Raw genomic sequence first — 11,831 nt, forward strand, 5'->3', positions numbered from 1 at the left:
CTTGCAGCAGTTCTGATAATAATAAGTAATTTATTTTGAGACATGAAATTCTCTCCTATAACCGTGCTGCACATGGTTTATGTGGCATGCATCATAATCATGACTGGTCAAATCTGACTGAAAGGCCTCCTAGCCAAACCTTTACAAAGGGGAGGAAGAGAAGACATCAAGGTTTTAACAATGATGTCCTAACATGAGTATTTTCTGCATACTGTGAAAGAAGACTAATACTGTATTTTGTGGAAAGAAGGGAATATCTAGTCTCCTTATACCTTCAGAAATGAGTAAGTATTATCTAATGGGTGTTTGTTCTTAACTCATGAATATTACTCAGCCCTTATCTGTCCACACTGGGTAGGTGGCACAGAAAATGCCTGGTATCAGATGTCTATAACTATGAGCCATACTGTTTAGAGCATCATCAGAGACACAGTCAGAAGAACGGTTTATAGAATATAAAATCCTTCTATATGGCTTTATGATTGAAAGCTGGGTAGCTTCCTTAAATCTTAGAGAAAGTGAGAAACACATAATTGCTAGATCATATTAGCAGAACATTCTGGGCACTCAATTGGTTTTCATTGTACTGCTTTAAAAAACCATGCCATTCAGCTACTGAAATTTCTTCTGCCTTTCATAGTTATTTTTGTAATTAGAAAGTTTCCTGCTTTGTCTAGAGTGAGTGACATTATCTTAAAGTATCAGATCAGGTCTTCCAGTAATTGAAACCTATGGGATGATGGCAGCTATCAGCACTTAAAAATCTGGACCTATATTTTCTTGTAGCTTCTGTTCTGTGTACATACCACACACAGATGCAGGCACACATTTTGAAACCATGTAGAAATGATACTTTCGTATTTTGTTAGCCTGCAGGGAGAATTGTTCTAGCTTTTATCATTAAGGGTACAAAAAAAATTCATCATTAAATGATTTCATATTAATAGGAGTTTTTCTCTTAGGGCAGAAATAATTCTGTGTGGTACCTCCCGGAAGCTAAATAAGACAATTTCAGCCTCTTGGGAGGTGATACAACAGCTTCACAGAAGAAGCCTTTCTACTGACTTTCATTTAATTCCCAGGAGGTATTTAATTTTCTCATAAAGATTTCATCATTATTTTTTTTCTTTTTGTTCCGAGCAAACATTTTCCCCTTCAGCTGCAATAAAAAGGATCTGAACTCAAAGAGCTTACTTTTCATAAAACATATGACATGCATTTTTCCTTTCTAGGAGCAGACTTCTGATTATCTGAATGATGAACTAACACTGATGAATGAATGGGAAGAATTAAATGTGTGTTTCTGCAGGACTCAATGAAAAAGGAAATTCTGGAAGATAAATATATGGATAAGAAAAAATCCAATTTACAACTTAGCTTATCTGCTGTGACACTTAACACTTCACAGATTAGAGTACTACCTGAAGAAAAATCAAATTGAAAATGAAAGCAGAATAGTTACAATTTATCTTTTCAGAATTCAAAAGAATGTAAAGTCCTTCATAGATACATTAATGACATTCTGAAGGAAGCAGAAGAGGGAAGGAAAAAAAAAAACCACATCCATGAACTCTACCAGAAAGATGCAGGAACAAGCTTACAGGAAGAAAGTTAGAACATGGATCTCACAAGTAGAGATACTGAAGGAAGATAAAATAAAGACTGATACATTAAGAAATGCTTTTTTTTTTTTTTTTTTTTTTTAATTTGGAAATATGTTTTTGGTTAGAAAATTGAGATTTACTTAAAATGAAACAGATCACAGGTCTCTAATTTTGACCACTTTGAAAAGAAAACCTGTAATTTTGAAGAGTATTTTGCATTCAAAATGTCAAGGTATTTGTTTTGGTTTTTTGTTGTTGTTGTTGTTGTTGTTTTTAAAGCACAAAATTAAACAAGGGCTAGAACAGAGACAGCAAAATTACTTTAACATTATTTTTTTGTCCCAACTTTCTCTTTGGCCATTTCTAAAGTTTTTCATAACTAATACACAATTAAACTGTTAGGGAAGGTAGCAAACTTGGAAAAACATGTATTCTTTTCTGGAGTTTTATGTCTCGCAAATCTCAAGTATTAACTGCAGATGGACTGTATTCCATCTAATGATTGAAATAAACGGGAAGATGTGAAACTTTAGCAGAATATTCTGAGGAACTGGAACTTTACTGGGAGTTACAAATGGTCTCTGTAGGCAATATTTTCCATCATTTTGCTAAAGAAGCAATGAACAAATATAAGCATGGGCCAATGAATAAGCAATATTTTTTTGCATCAAAGAATTTTGAAGAGAACATTTCAATATGCAGAAGATGTCTTAAGTACTACATGAGTTTTACATGCAAGAACTGCTGCCTTCAGATATCAGCACTTCTTCGGGACTAGGATGTCCAAGAAGTGAGAAATGCTTTGAGTACCTATACTGTGTAATTAGTTTATGGTACAGCTTGGTACTTGGTCAACTAAATAAGTGTCACATGGACTAAATTTTTGTTGATGCTGTGGTTAAAGGGGAAAAGATTTTTTATTATTTTGCAAATCTCATTTTGCAATCCATTAAAGACTCCATAGTGCAGAGAAGTTCCACATACGTACAGATTGTCATACCAGAAAATCTATACCAGATAGTTCCTGTGAAATTCTTTCTTTGGATAAGCAGTTAACTGCTGTGTTCCTTTGGTCACTTATTAAAACCTGTCTTGAGAGAGGTAGACTCACTTCTGCATGTGTTTTAAGGCTGATTATTTGGGGATTATAGGAGAGAGATTTTTTTGGTGTAGAATAGGGAAAATAAATGCCTGAGGTTGGTCACTTAAAGACCACAAAGCTTATGGTGGGAACTACAAGGTGTGTGAGCTCGTGTATAGAGGGAAGGAAAGAGCCAGAAGAGAAATGAAAACTATTAAGGACAGGTGATGGGACACAGTGGCATAACAGCAGAAAACTGAAGATATACTCACCTAAAGGTGCACAATTTATATATGTAACTTCTGGTTTTGAAGGTCAGTAATAAATCCTGAAATGCAGTTCAAGTGATAGGTCTTGTACCAAACACTATGGACCTGATTAAGCAAAGCATTTCATTTTAAGCATTGAGATGATCTCTTTGTAATCATTGCATGACTAAGACTAGGTTTTTGTACCAAGTGTGAATGAAAGAAAACCCAATAAAACCACAAAAAAAAAAAAAAAAAAAAAAAAAAAAAAAAGGAGGGACAGGAGGAACAAAGCGTGAAGAATGTGAAACCTACTTTATAAAATATAAATATTAAGTATTTTTTTATATTTTAATTCATATAGATAATCATATCCCAACAACTGTTGACTTCAGTAAAACAGGAGCAGCAGTGGACTGGATAAATAGTTCTGTATTTAATTTTTACCCCTTCCAGATTGGCAACTTTATACCCAATAGTAGTAATTAGCAGAAAGACTTCTTCCACAGAAGTCATAAAACCATTTTCTGGGATTAACAATAGCAAGAGATCTAAAAGCATAAAAGATCTTAATAAAAATTAACTGAATTGGAAGAACAAATGTGCTTCAAGATAGATTTTGAACATTTGCAGAAAATATTGCTGTGAAGGAAAAAATATTTTATAGGTAGGAATTTAAAAGAAATTCTGTTCAAGGAAATAAGTCTAACTTTGTTTTTTAAACAATAGTTTTCTTAAATCACTATCTCAAAAATTGCTTTTTTCCCAAATTGTGAATGTGCAAGATTTCATTCTTTTTCTGTTAGTTGTCCTGTTCATCAGAAATCTTTATTTTTAACTTCATTTGTTGGTATTTTTGGAGGAAATTTGTTGAGATTTCCTGGTTTTAGAAGATTATCAAATGTGATCTGAATCTAAAGCTAGGTGTTGAATCTCTTCTAATATGGCTTAACAAAGTTAAATTTTAAAAATATGTCAATTGTTTACTCATAAAAGTCCCTACATCAGGAAGTTTCTGTATGAACATGTAGAGACATCTTTCATTACATCCTTCATTAGCAAAAGCTGCATGAGCTACCCTTCCTCTTCCACACCAACTTGTCCTATATCCCATTCTTCATTTCTCAAGAAACAATGTTAACATAATATTTTAGGTTTTCTTGCATTGTGAAGATAGTAGTCTGTACCGAAAAGTATTTTTGCATTCTCTGTTTTTTTCTTTGAGGTAAAAGACAAGAAAAATTGATGCTGCTAAGATGAAGAATAAGAATGCTCATACTCTTGAACTGCTGTAAATGTTCTTTAGGAAGAATGCCTGAGCTGAGCAAAATATATCCAGATGGAGAAAGTTACATGCAGGTGTGCAACCAGCCACCAGTTCAGGCTCATGAGAAGTCGTGAAGCAGAACTGCAAGGATGGAGGGCCTGCTAGACAATCTCAGATAAATGATTAATTATGATGTTCATGATAGATATGGCTTAAAAGAGACTGTAAGTTTAATTCTTATTAGAGCTTTAGGCACTCTTTGAGATCTTCTCCCGAATCACAACCTGCCTTTGTTTCTTAGGCAAATGTCTTTTCTTGACCTCTGCAAAATACCTACAGAGAGCTAATGGCAAGCCATACAAAATTATATTTGAAACAGATATCAGGCTGTAGAAAGTTTGGTATGAAACATTCTGCAGAATATCTATTAATCTTATACTGTCTTAAAAAGAAAAAAATGGAAAAGGAGAAATTACTGGTGTTGAAAAAATTACTAAAAGACTTACCAAATAAAAATATCTTAAGCTTCAAAACTGTTGTATAGTTTTTCATTAGCTCTGGAAATGATGATCCTAGTTGCTACCACTGATAATAGTATTTTGTTGTATAATTGATATTTGATCAAATCTAGCTGTTAACTAACTCAGAAAACACTATGATTTGAATTTTTTTCATGTATGTGCTTGAGACAAACTGTATAAGTTGAAACTAAAATATTTAAATAACTTTTTTTTTTTTTTTTTTTTTTTTTTAATTCAGCTTCTGGTTAACATTTTGATGTTAGGCAACTTAACAGACATGGAGGATATTGTAACTCAGCTTTCTGCAATTTGACAGTCCATTTTCTAAAACAAGAATGCTAGATTCCACAACTGTATTCCCTTTAGTAGATTCTAGCATCAGTAAGATATGGATGGCTGCACACTTGTACAATTGTTAGGCAGTATTTTTCACCAAATTTCAAATGATAATTTATGACTAAGAGAGGAAGTATTTCCAATCCATATTTATTTCATGCCTGCAATTTCTGATTCAAAATAGTCCTAACAACATTTTTGGTTCTTATGACTTAGTTTATTTAGACATTTTCTACCCTTTGAAGTCAGAACGAAATGAAAGCAAAACCATATAGGTAAAAAATACCAATTCTTACTCAAAATTAACAAAGCTATTTCCCTCTCCACTTAAAGAAAAAGAAAGTATTTGAGGGAAACATAATCAGTGATTCTAACCTGGGGAATTTGAAAATCCTGACTTATCTGTGACATGAGGCATGGGTTAAACTGCTGGTGTTGAGCAAGGATTATCTACCAAACTTTGCCCTTCTACCAGGTAGTTAACTGAAGGTCTACTTTTCTTCAAAGAGAAGTTCAGCAGAGGAAAGCTCAGAAACTCAATCTATCTGAATTGCTTCTCAGGATAACTTAATAATTGGAAGAAATGTTTTCCATCTTTGCCTATTAAATTACTGCCAACTTCTTGGTATTTGGGGAATAGCTGGTTTATAAATGCCCAAAACAGTAATGAACACTTACACAAAAGTTGCATACTTTTATATAATAATGAACTACTGGTCTTTCCCTTTCTTCAATATAGGTACCAAGCATCCAGGTTTAACATGAACTCTAAAGAAGCACTTCCTTGTTTCCTTCATCCATCCTTACTTTCCTGTGATGAAAATCCTTTTTGTCACAATACAGAAATTTTCTGTAATTTATTCCCTCCATTGAAAGTATCAGTTCTAACCACAATAGTGACTTACAAATCCATCAAAATGCAGAAACATCATTCCCCGTAAAAAAGGAATGCAAAAGATATTTCAACCCCCACCAAGATTAAGTGTGACTTAGTAGTGAGGAGGAAAACTCTGTGTCTTCTGGTTTGTTAGAGTTTTACTACCTAAATCTATTTCCAGGAAGGTTTTAAACATGGGCATTAGGCACAGCCAATTTTTAAGTTTTAACCAACATATAAGATATTGATTAAAAAGCCCCGTGGTTTCTAATTCCTGAAAATAGACATAGTGGCTGAGTCACCATCCCTGGAGGTATATAAAAGGCTTGTGGATGTGACACTTAGGAACATGGCTTACTGGTGAGCTTGGCGGTGTCAGGTTAATGGTTGGATGATCTTAAAGGTCTTTTCCAACCTCAATGATTCTATGATTCTATACACTCACCTGTATATAGTTTTATTTTGCAAGAAACAATTTCTGAATATGTGCAAGTAGCTTTTAAATAAGACAGCTAGTCAAAATAATAACCACATGTCCCTACTTGTATTAATGGTCACATATCCCTACTAGCCACTAGTAACAGGTTGATTTTATTAGCAGGCAAAAGCTGTTGGGAGACCTGCTTCTGCTAGAATAAAATGAATGGCTTCTGACTTCAATATACTTGAACTAATAAGTAACTAAGAGTCTAGCCTTTTATTTCACACACAAAAATAAAAAAGATCCAAGTGTAACTACTCAGCATGAACAGGCTGTATCATTGGGTACTCATTAGAGAGATAAAAGCTAGAATCATTCTACATGGAGTATATTTAAACTACAGAAGTCAACTGATGTAAGATTGTTTTATATACATAAAGGAAAATAAATTTTACTTAAATGTTAATTACTGAAAAATTAATTGTTCAGCATGTAGGATAATAAATTGTTATTTTAACAAAATCTCTATGGATGAATATAGTTTAGACAAATTCCTTCCCCTTAGACAAATAGTAGATATAATAACCCATTAAATGTATTTGTGATAAATTAGTACAAGAAAGAGGAAACTAATAATTTTCTAATAGCTTATCATACACTGAACTTACATTACATTTAAAACTATAAGCATTGAGTTTAAAAAGGAAATATTTAAAGTTGCTAAGCAACAGTGGCTTTGTTTATCATATTGTTTTTGAAATGAACACACTGAAAGGGGAAAACAGAAGAAACAAACATACAATAATACAATTTATTTCACAGCAAACATAAAAAAACAACTTTTGCTTACAGAACATAAATTAAACTTTTTTGATCCAATGAACTTTCTCTCAATGCGTTGTTATTTTGACTTGGCTTTCTAAAATTGTCAGTAAAAGGATACAGCTAAGTAAGAAATAAGAAACTACAGAAAAGGTTTATTATTGATCAGAATTTCTGAACAATGTTCAAACTAAAAGATCATTTTATATCTGAATTTGGACACAGGCTGATAGAAACATACAGTAAAAAATACTTTACATATACAGTTGATTGTCCAAATGTGCTTATTTCATCTCTCTTTAAAACATTTTTTCTTCTTCTTCTAAAACAAATGACTCCAAACTGCTCAAGTTACAAAAAGCCGAGTTAGTGACTGTGTGTTGAGGGACTGCATAGAGCTCTCCAGTTGCAAAGCAGCACAGCCTCAGTGGAGGTATAGCTTCTTTCCTAAACATCTCCAGGCAACTGCTGAAGCTTAGCTGTTCTCCCTCTGAAACACTTTCTTCTTGTGCCAAATCCCTTGCAGTGAGTGGGGAGAAGGGATGTGGACCCACACACTCTGTGCAAAGGAGTGGCCCATCCTTATGTTTATTCTCAGCTGGAGAGGTGCCACCAGAGCCAGTCTTCCTTGGTGGTTGAAAGCTGAACAGGAACTGCCTAATATCTCTGTCCTACCACTAACTTCTACTTTCCTGTTTATTTCATAGTTTTGTCTCAAAATACATATGATTCTTTTTCACAGCTTTCAGCTTTTTCTTCACTGTAAGTAAATAAAGTCAAGAGTTCTTGTGTTCTGGAAAATGAGACAGATCATCAACCAGGAAAGGTGACTAGCCATCTTCTAATGTGCCTGAACACAGTCACTGGGGCTGGCATGTATATGCTGCTGAAGTGGATGAGGCCTCATTCCACCCGAAAAAAGCACTGCAGCTTCAATATATGATTCAAAGTGTCTGTTTGACCTTTCATTGCTACCTCAAATGGTATACAACAGTTTTTTTCCAGGGTAATTTAATGAATCCCCTTAATGTGTGGTAAAATTCTTGGTGTTTCATGAAGATTTCCAGATCTTGGAGAAGAGATTTCTTTGCTTCAGTTTTTCTTCCTATTTCCAAATACAGTTGACTTTTACCTCGGTTACTATAAATGTTACCATATATATATAAATAAATAAATATATATATATATATATATATATATGTATAAAAACATGGACATATACATGGGCAGTGGGAACTCTGGTACTTTGTTTTAGCTCACATTCCCCAGATAATTTCATCCTAGGTGGCCTGGTGCAGTCCTTCAAGTTAAGCTTCCAAAATCATCCCAAGCTTTTGGGGTTTATATGAAATGTGAAAAAGGCAAACATCACGATGAGACTTTTTCCCCTTAAACAAACAAAGAAATCTTTTCCACGCATTTTATAATGCCCTATATAATTTTTTGAAGAAAAAGAAATCCAAAAGAACAATTAAGGCTGACATTCCAGTTATCTTTAGCTATCCACAACTACCACTTTAGTGTTTGGGAATTTTTTCTGTATGTCAGTTAAATAAATGAAAACAGACCTTTGATCACACAACAGAACATTCACATTTACAATTTTAAAGGTATTAATGAAGTACTTTTTAAGTTAACTGTTATTCTGCTAAGATAACAAAACTACACATCTGGCTTTAGATTTTTTTTTATCTCATAAGAATATATATCCAAATATTTTTTGAAGAAAATGGTGATTCCTTGGGTCATACATTTTTGGGCTTCTGGGATAAATAGTCCATTTTGATGTCATGATTGGGTACTGGGAAAATAGCACAGCCAGCCCAGTAGATTTTTCTGAAGATAATCAGTGACTGTCACAAGAAAATACAACATGTACACTAAATAAAAGAAATTCAATTTAAGAATGCTTCTCTGAAAATGGGGAAATACATTTGCAACCTAGTTTTTAGGCTTCCTTATAAAAATGGGCTGAGTATTTAGCAATGGTTTCGAAAATACAGAAAAGTAATAATTTTAGATCAATGTTCTCTGGGAAGATGCACAGTGGATCCAAATATGCAAGAAATATAAAACTCTGGTTATGAAGTACGGTACTGATCTGTGAATCAGACTGTCCCAGTCTTTGATGCACGTTAATGGATAGCAAGATGAGAAGACTTTGTAGAAGCAGGTCCGTAATTTTGAGCTTGGCTGTGTAAGAGATGTAGTGAATTTTAAATCCTTGTCTCACAGTATATTAAGAGCATGTTTTATAAACCCACATTTTGGGAACTATAAAGATGACATGATCCTATAAAATACCAGGTGAAATTAGATCTGAGCTCTTACAGATCCCAGTGGCATTCAGGAGCTGTTCCTAAAACTTTAAAGGCACAGTTTAGTAAGTGCTATCAGAAAAACACTACAAGTTCCTTATTTTAGTAATGATGTTCAAAATCACTGCTAAAAAAGAAAAAAAAAAAAAATAAATAAAAAAAAAAAAAATTAAAATCCACCTGCACCCTAAAAATAGGACTTTCAAACAGAAGAATCTGATAAAGTTATAAAGTGTTTATTTCACAGAACATTTGTATTGAGTTATTAATTAGTTATGTTATTAACCTATGAGCAAACTACAAATTTGAGGGCAAGCAAGCGTTAGGAAATGATAAATGGGAAGTGCTTTCAAAGCAATCTTATTTGTGGATTAAGGATGTACAAAGTCTTATTTCCATAAACACTGTAGGAAACTGTCAGCAAGGACACTCATCTTTACTCACAACTAGAAACATCTTTCTAATTAGTGTGGAGCCACAGGTACTATCAGTTAATTTCCCTTTTGTTCTTATAACGACATTCTTGACTTTTTTCTTGTTCTCTGTGTGTGTTTTTTTTGCATAAAAAAGAAGCATTCTCCTCCACCTTGTTGAAAACCATGACGGGCAAATCAACTCACCCACTCCGCAAATTTTCACTCATTCTTGAGTAGTCTGATGTATTACATGGGTTGGGAAGTAATATGCAGCTTTGTCCTTTTTACAGGCCTCTTCCTTTTCAGCTGAACAAAACCTTAAAAGTAATAGCAATACCTGCCATTTAATACCACTTTAAAAAGCTAGAAAATATTTTATTGAGGGAAAATGTTTAAGCCTATCCTTGCTATTCAAAACAGTTCCCAAATTCTATGGAAAGGACACAATATAGATGATCTCAAGGAATACGTCTCTCTTCACCCAGCACTGTTCAAACAGTTCAAACTGTTACGGAGGCATACTGTGACCTGAATAATTTTGGACTTGAAAAGATTTCACATTTGGTGGGTTTGAAAGCTACTACACAAAGCAATAGAAAGATTTCTACATACTTCCTATTCCCTTAGATGGATATTTAAGCTTGAGACTGCTTGAATTCCATGTGTTCTGATGTAAAGTACTTAAACTACATATTTTTACCAAAAGTGTGTTCAATTTAAAATCCTGAAGAAGGAACCACAGATTCTAGTATGCACTGGTGTTTACAACAGGATGGTATAGTGCAACTAGCTCAGACCTTGTAAATGACAGTCTTATGCCAGTGGCTTATCTGCTATCATGTTTTTTATATTACTCCTCAAAGGCCAGATGAGACAGACAAGTCCTAAAAAAATGTCCTGAAAGTTGCTAGCCTATGACAGCATAGATGAAGACAAAAGAGATTCCTGAACACTAGGTATTTTCACCCTGATATATCAAATAATTTATCATCAGTGTCTCACTAAACTGGTATTGTAGCAGTGCAACTTGTGTAGACAATTATCTTTGAAATTCATAACTTGTCTGCATTCAAATCAGTAACTTCAGTATGATACTGTAAAATTACTATACACTTACTGGATAAGTATGACTACAGTTTTAACTGAAATCAAGAATTCCTACGATTTTGGTTATAATTTTCACATATTACTTAAATTATCTCAGCTATTAAAGGAAATCAAAGCTGTAGGAACTGTTTCTAAATCTTAAGCAATAAATTTTAAAAAGTTTAAAGGTAACAATCTTAAAGTGAAGACTAGTAACCTTTAGCATGGTGAAACATGGAATATTCACCATCTAGAAATACAGATAAAAGATTAAAGGAGGAAGTTATTTTTCTGTTTTCATAAACTTAGACGTACACTGATCCACAGCTAGGACTCTTAGATATCATCATCATCATCATCATCATCATCATCATCATCATCATCATCACCATCATCATCATCATTGCACTTATTATATAATCTATCTTGCTAATTATAAGAGCTTGAGGGTAGACATTTTATACTTTCTTTCTTCCAGCTTTTTTGATATCCCCTTCATGCCTTTATGGTAAGTAACACCAGATAATTGATCTATGCTTTCTACCTCACTTATGAATTTCTAAACCCCTTTATCAGGAAATTTATAGACCCTTCTCAGTTAAGCTGAATGGTTTTATTTAATCCTTTACACATACACCTTCAGCCATACCTCTTAACTTGTCCTGAACTTTCTCCAGTTCTAATATATCCATTTTGAGATGACAGACTAGTTCAGAAACTGCATACAGCACTCAAAATGCAGCTGCATCATGGATTTGTACAATAATATAGCATTGTTCTTATATTCTCTATTTTTTCCTACTAAATTTTAGAATTTGATTTGCTTTTTATGAC

The sequence above is a fragment of the Falco punctatus genome, assembly GCF_963210335.1.
Source record: "Falco punctatus genome assembly, chromosome: 3".
NCBI lineage: Eukaryota > Metazoa > Chordata > Aves > Falconiformes > Falconidae > Falco > Falco punctatus.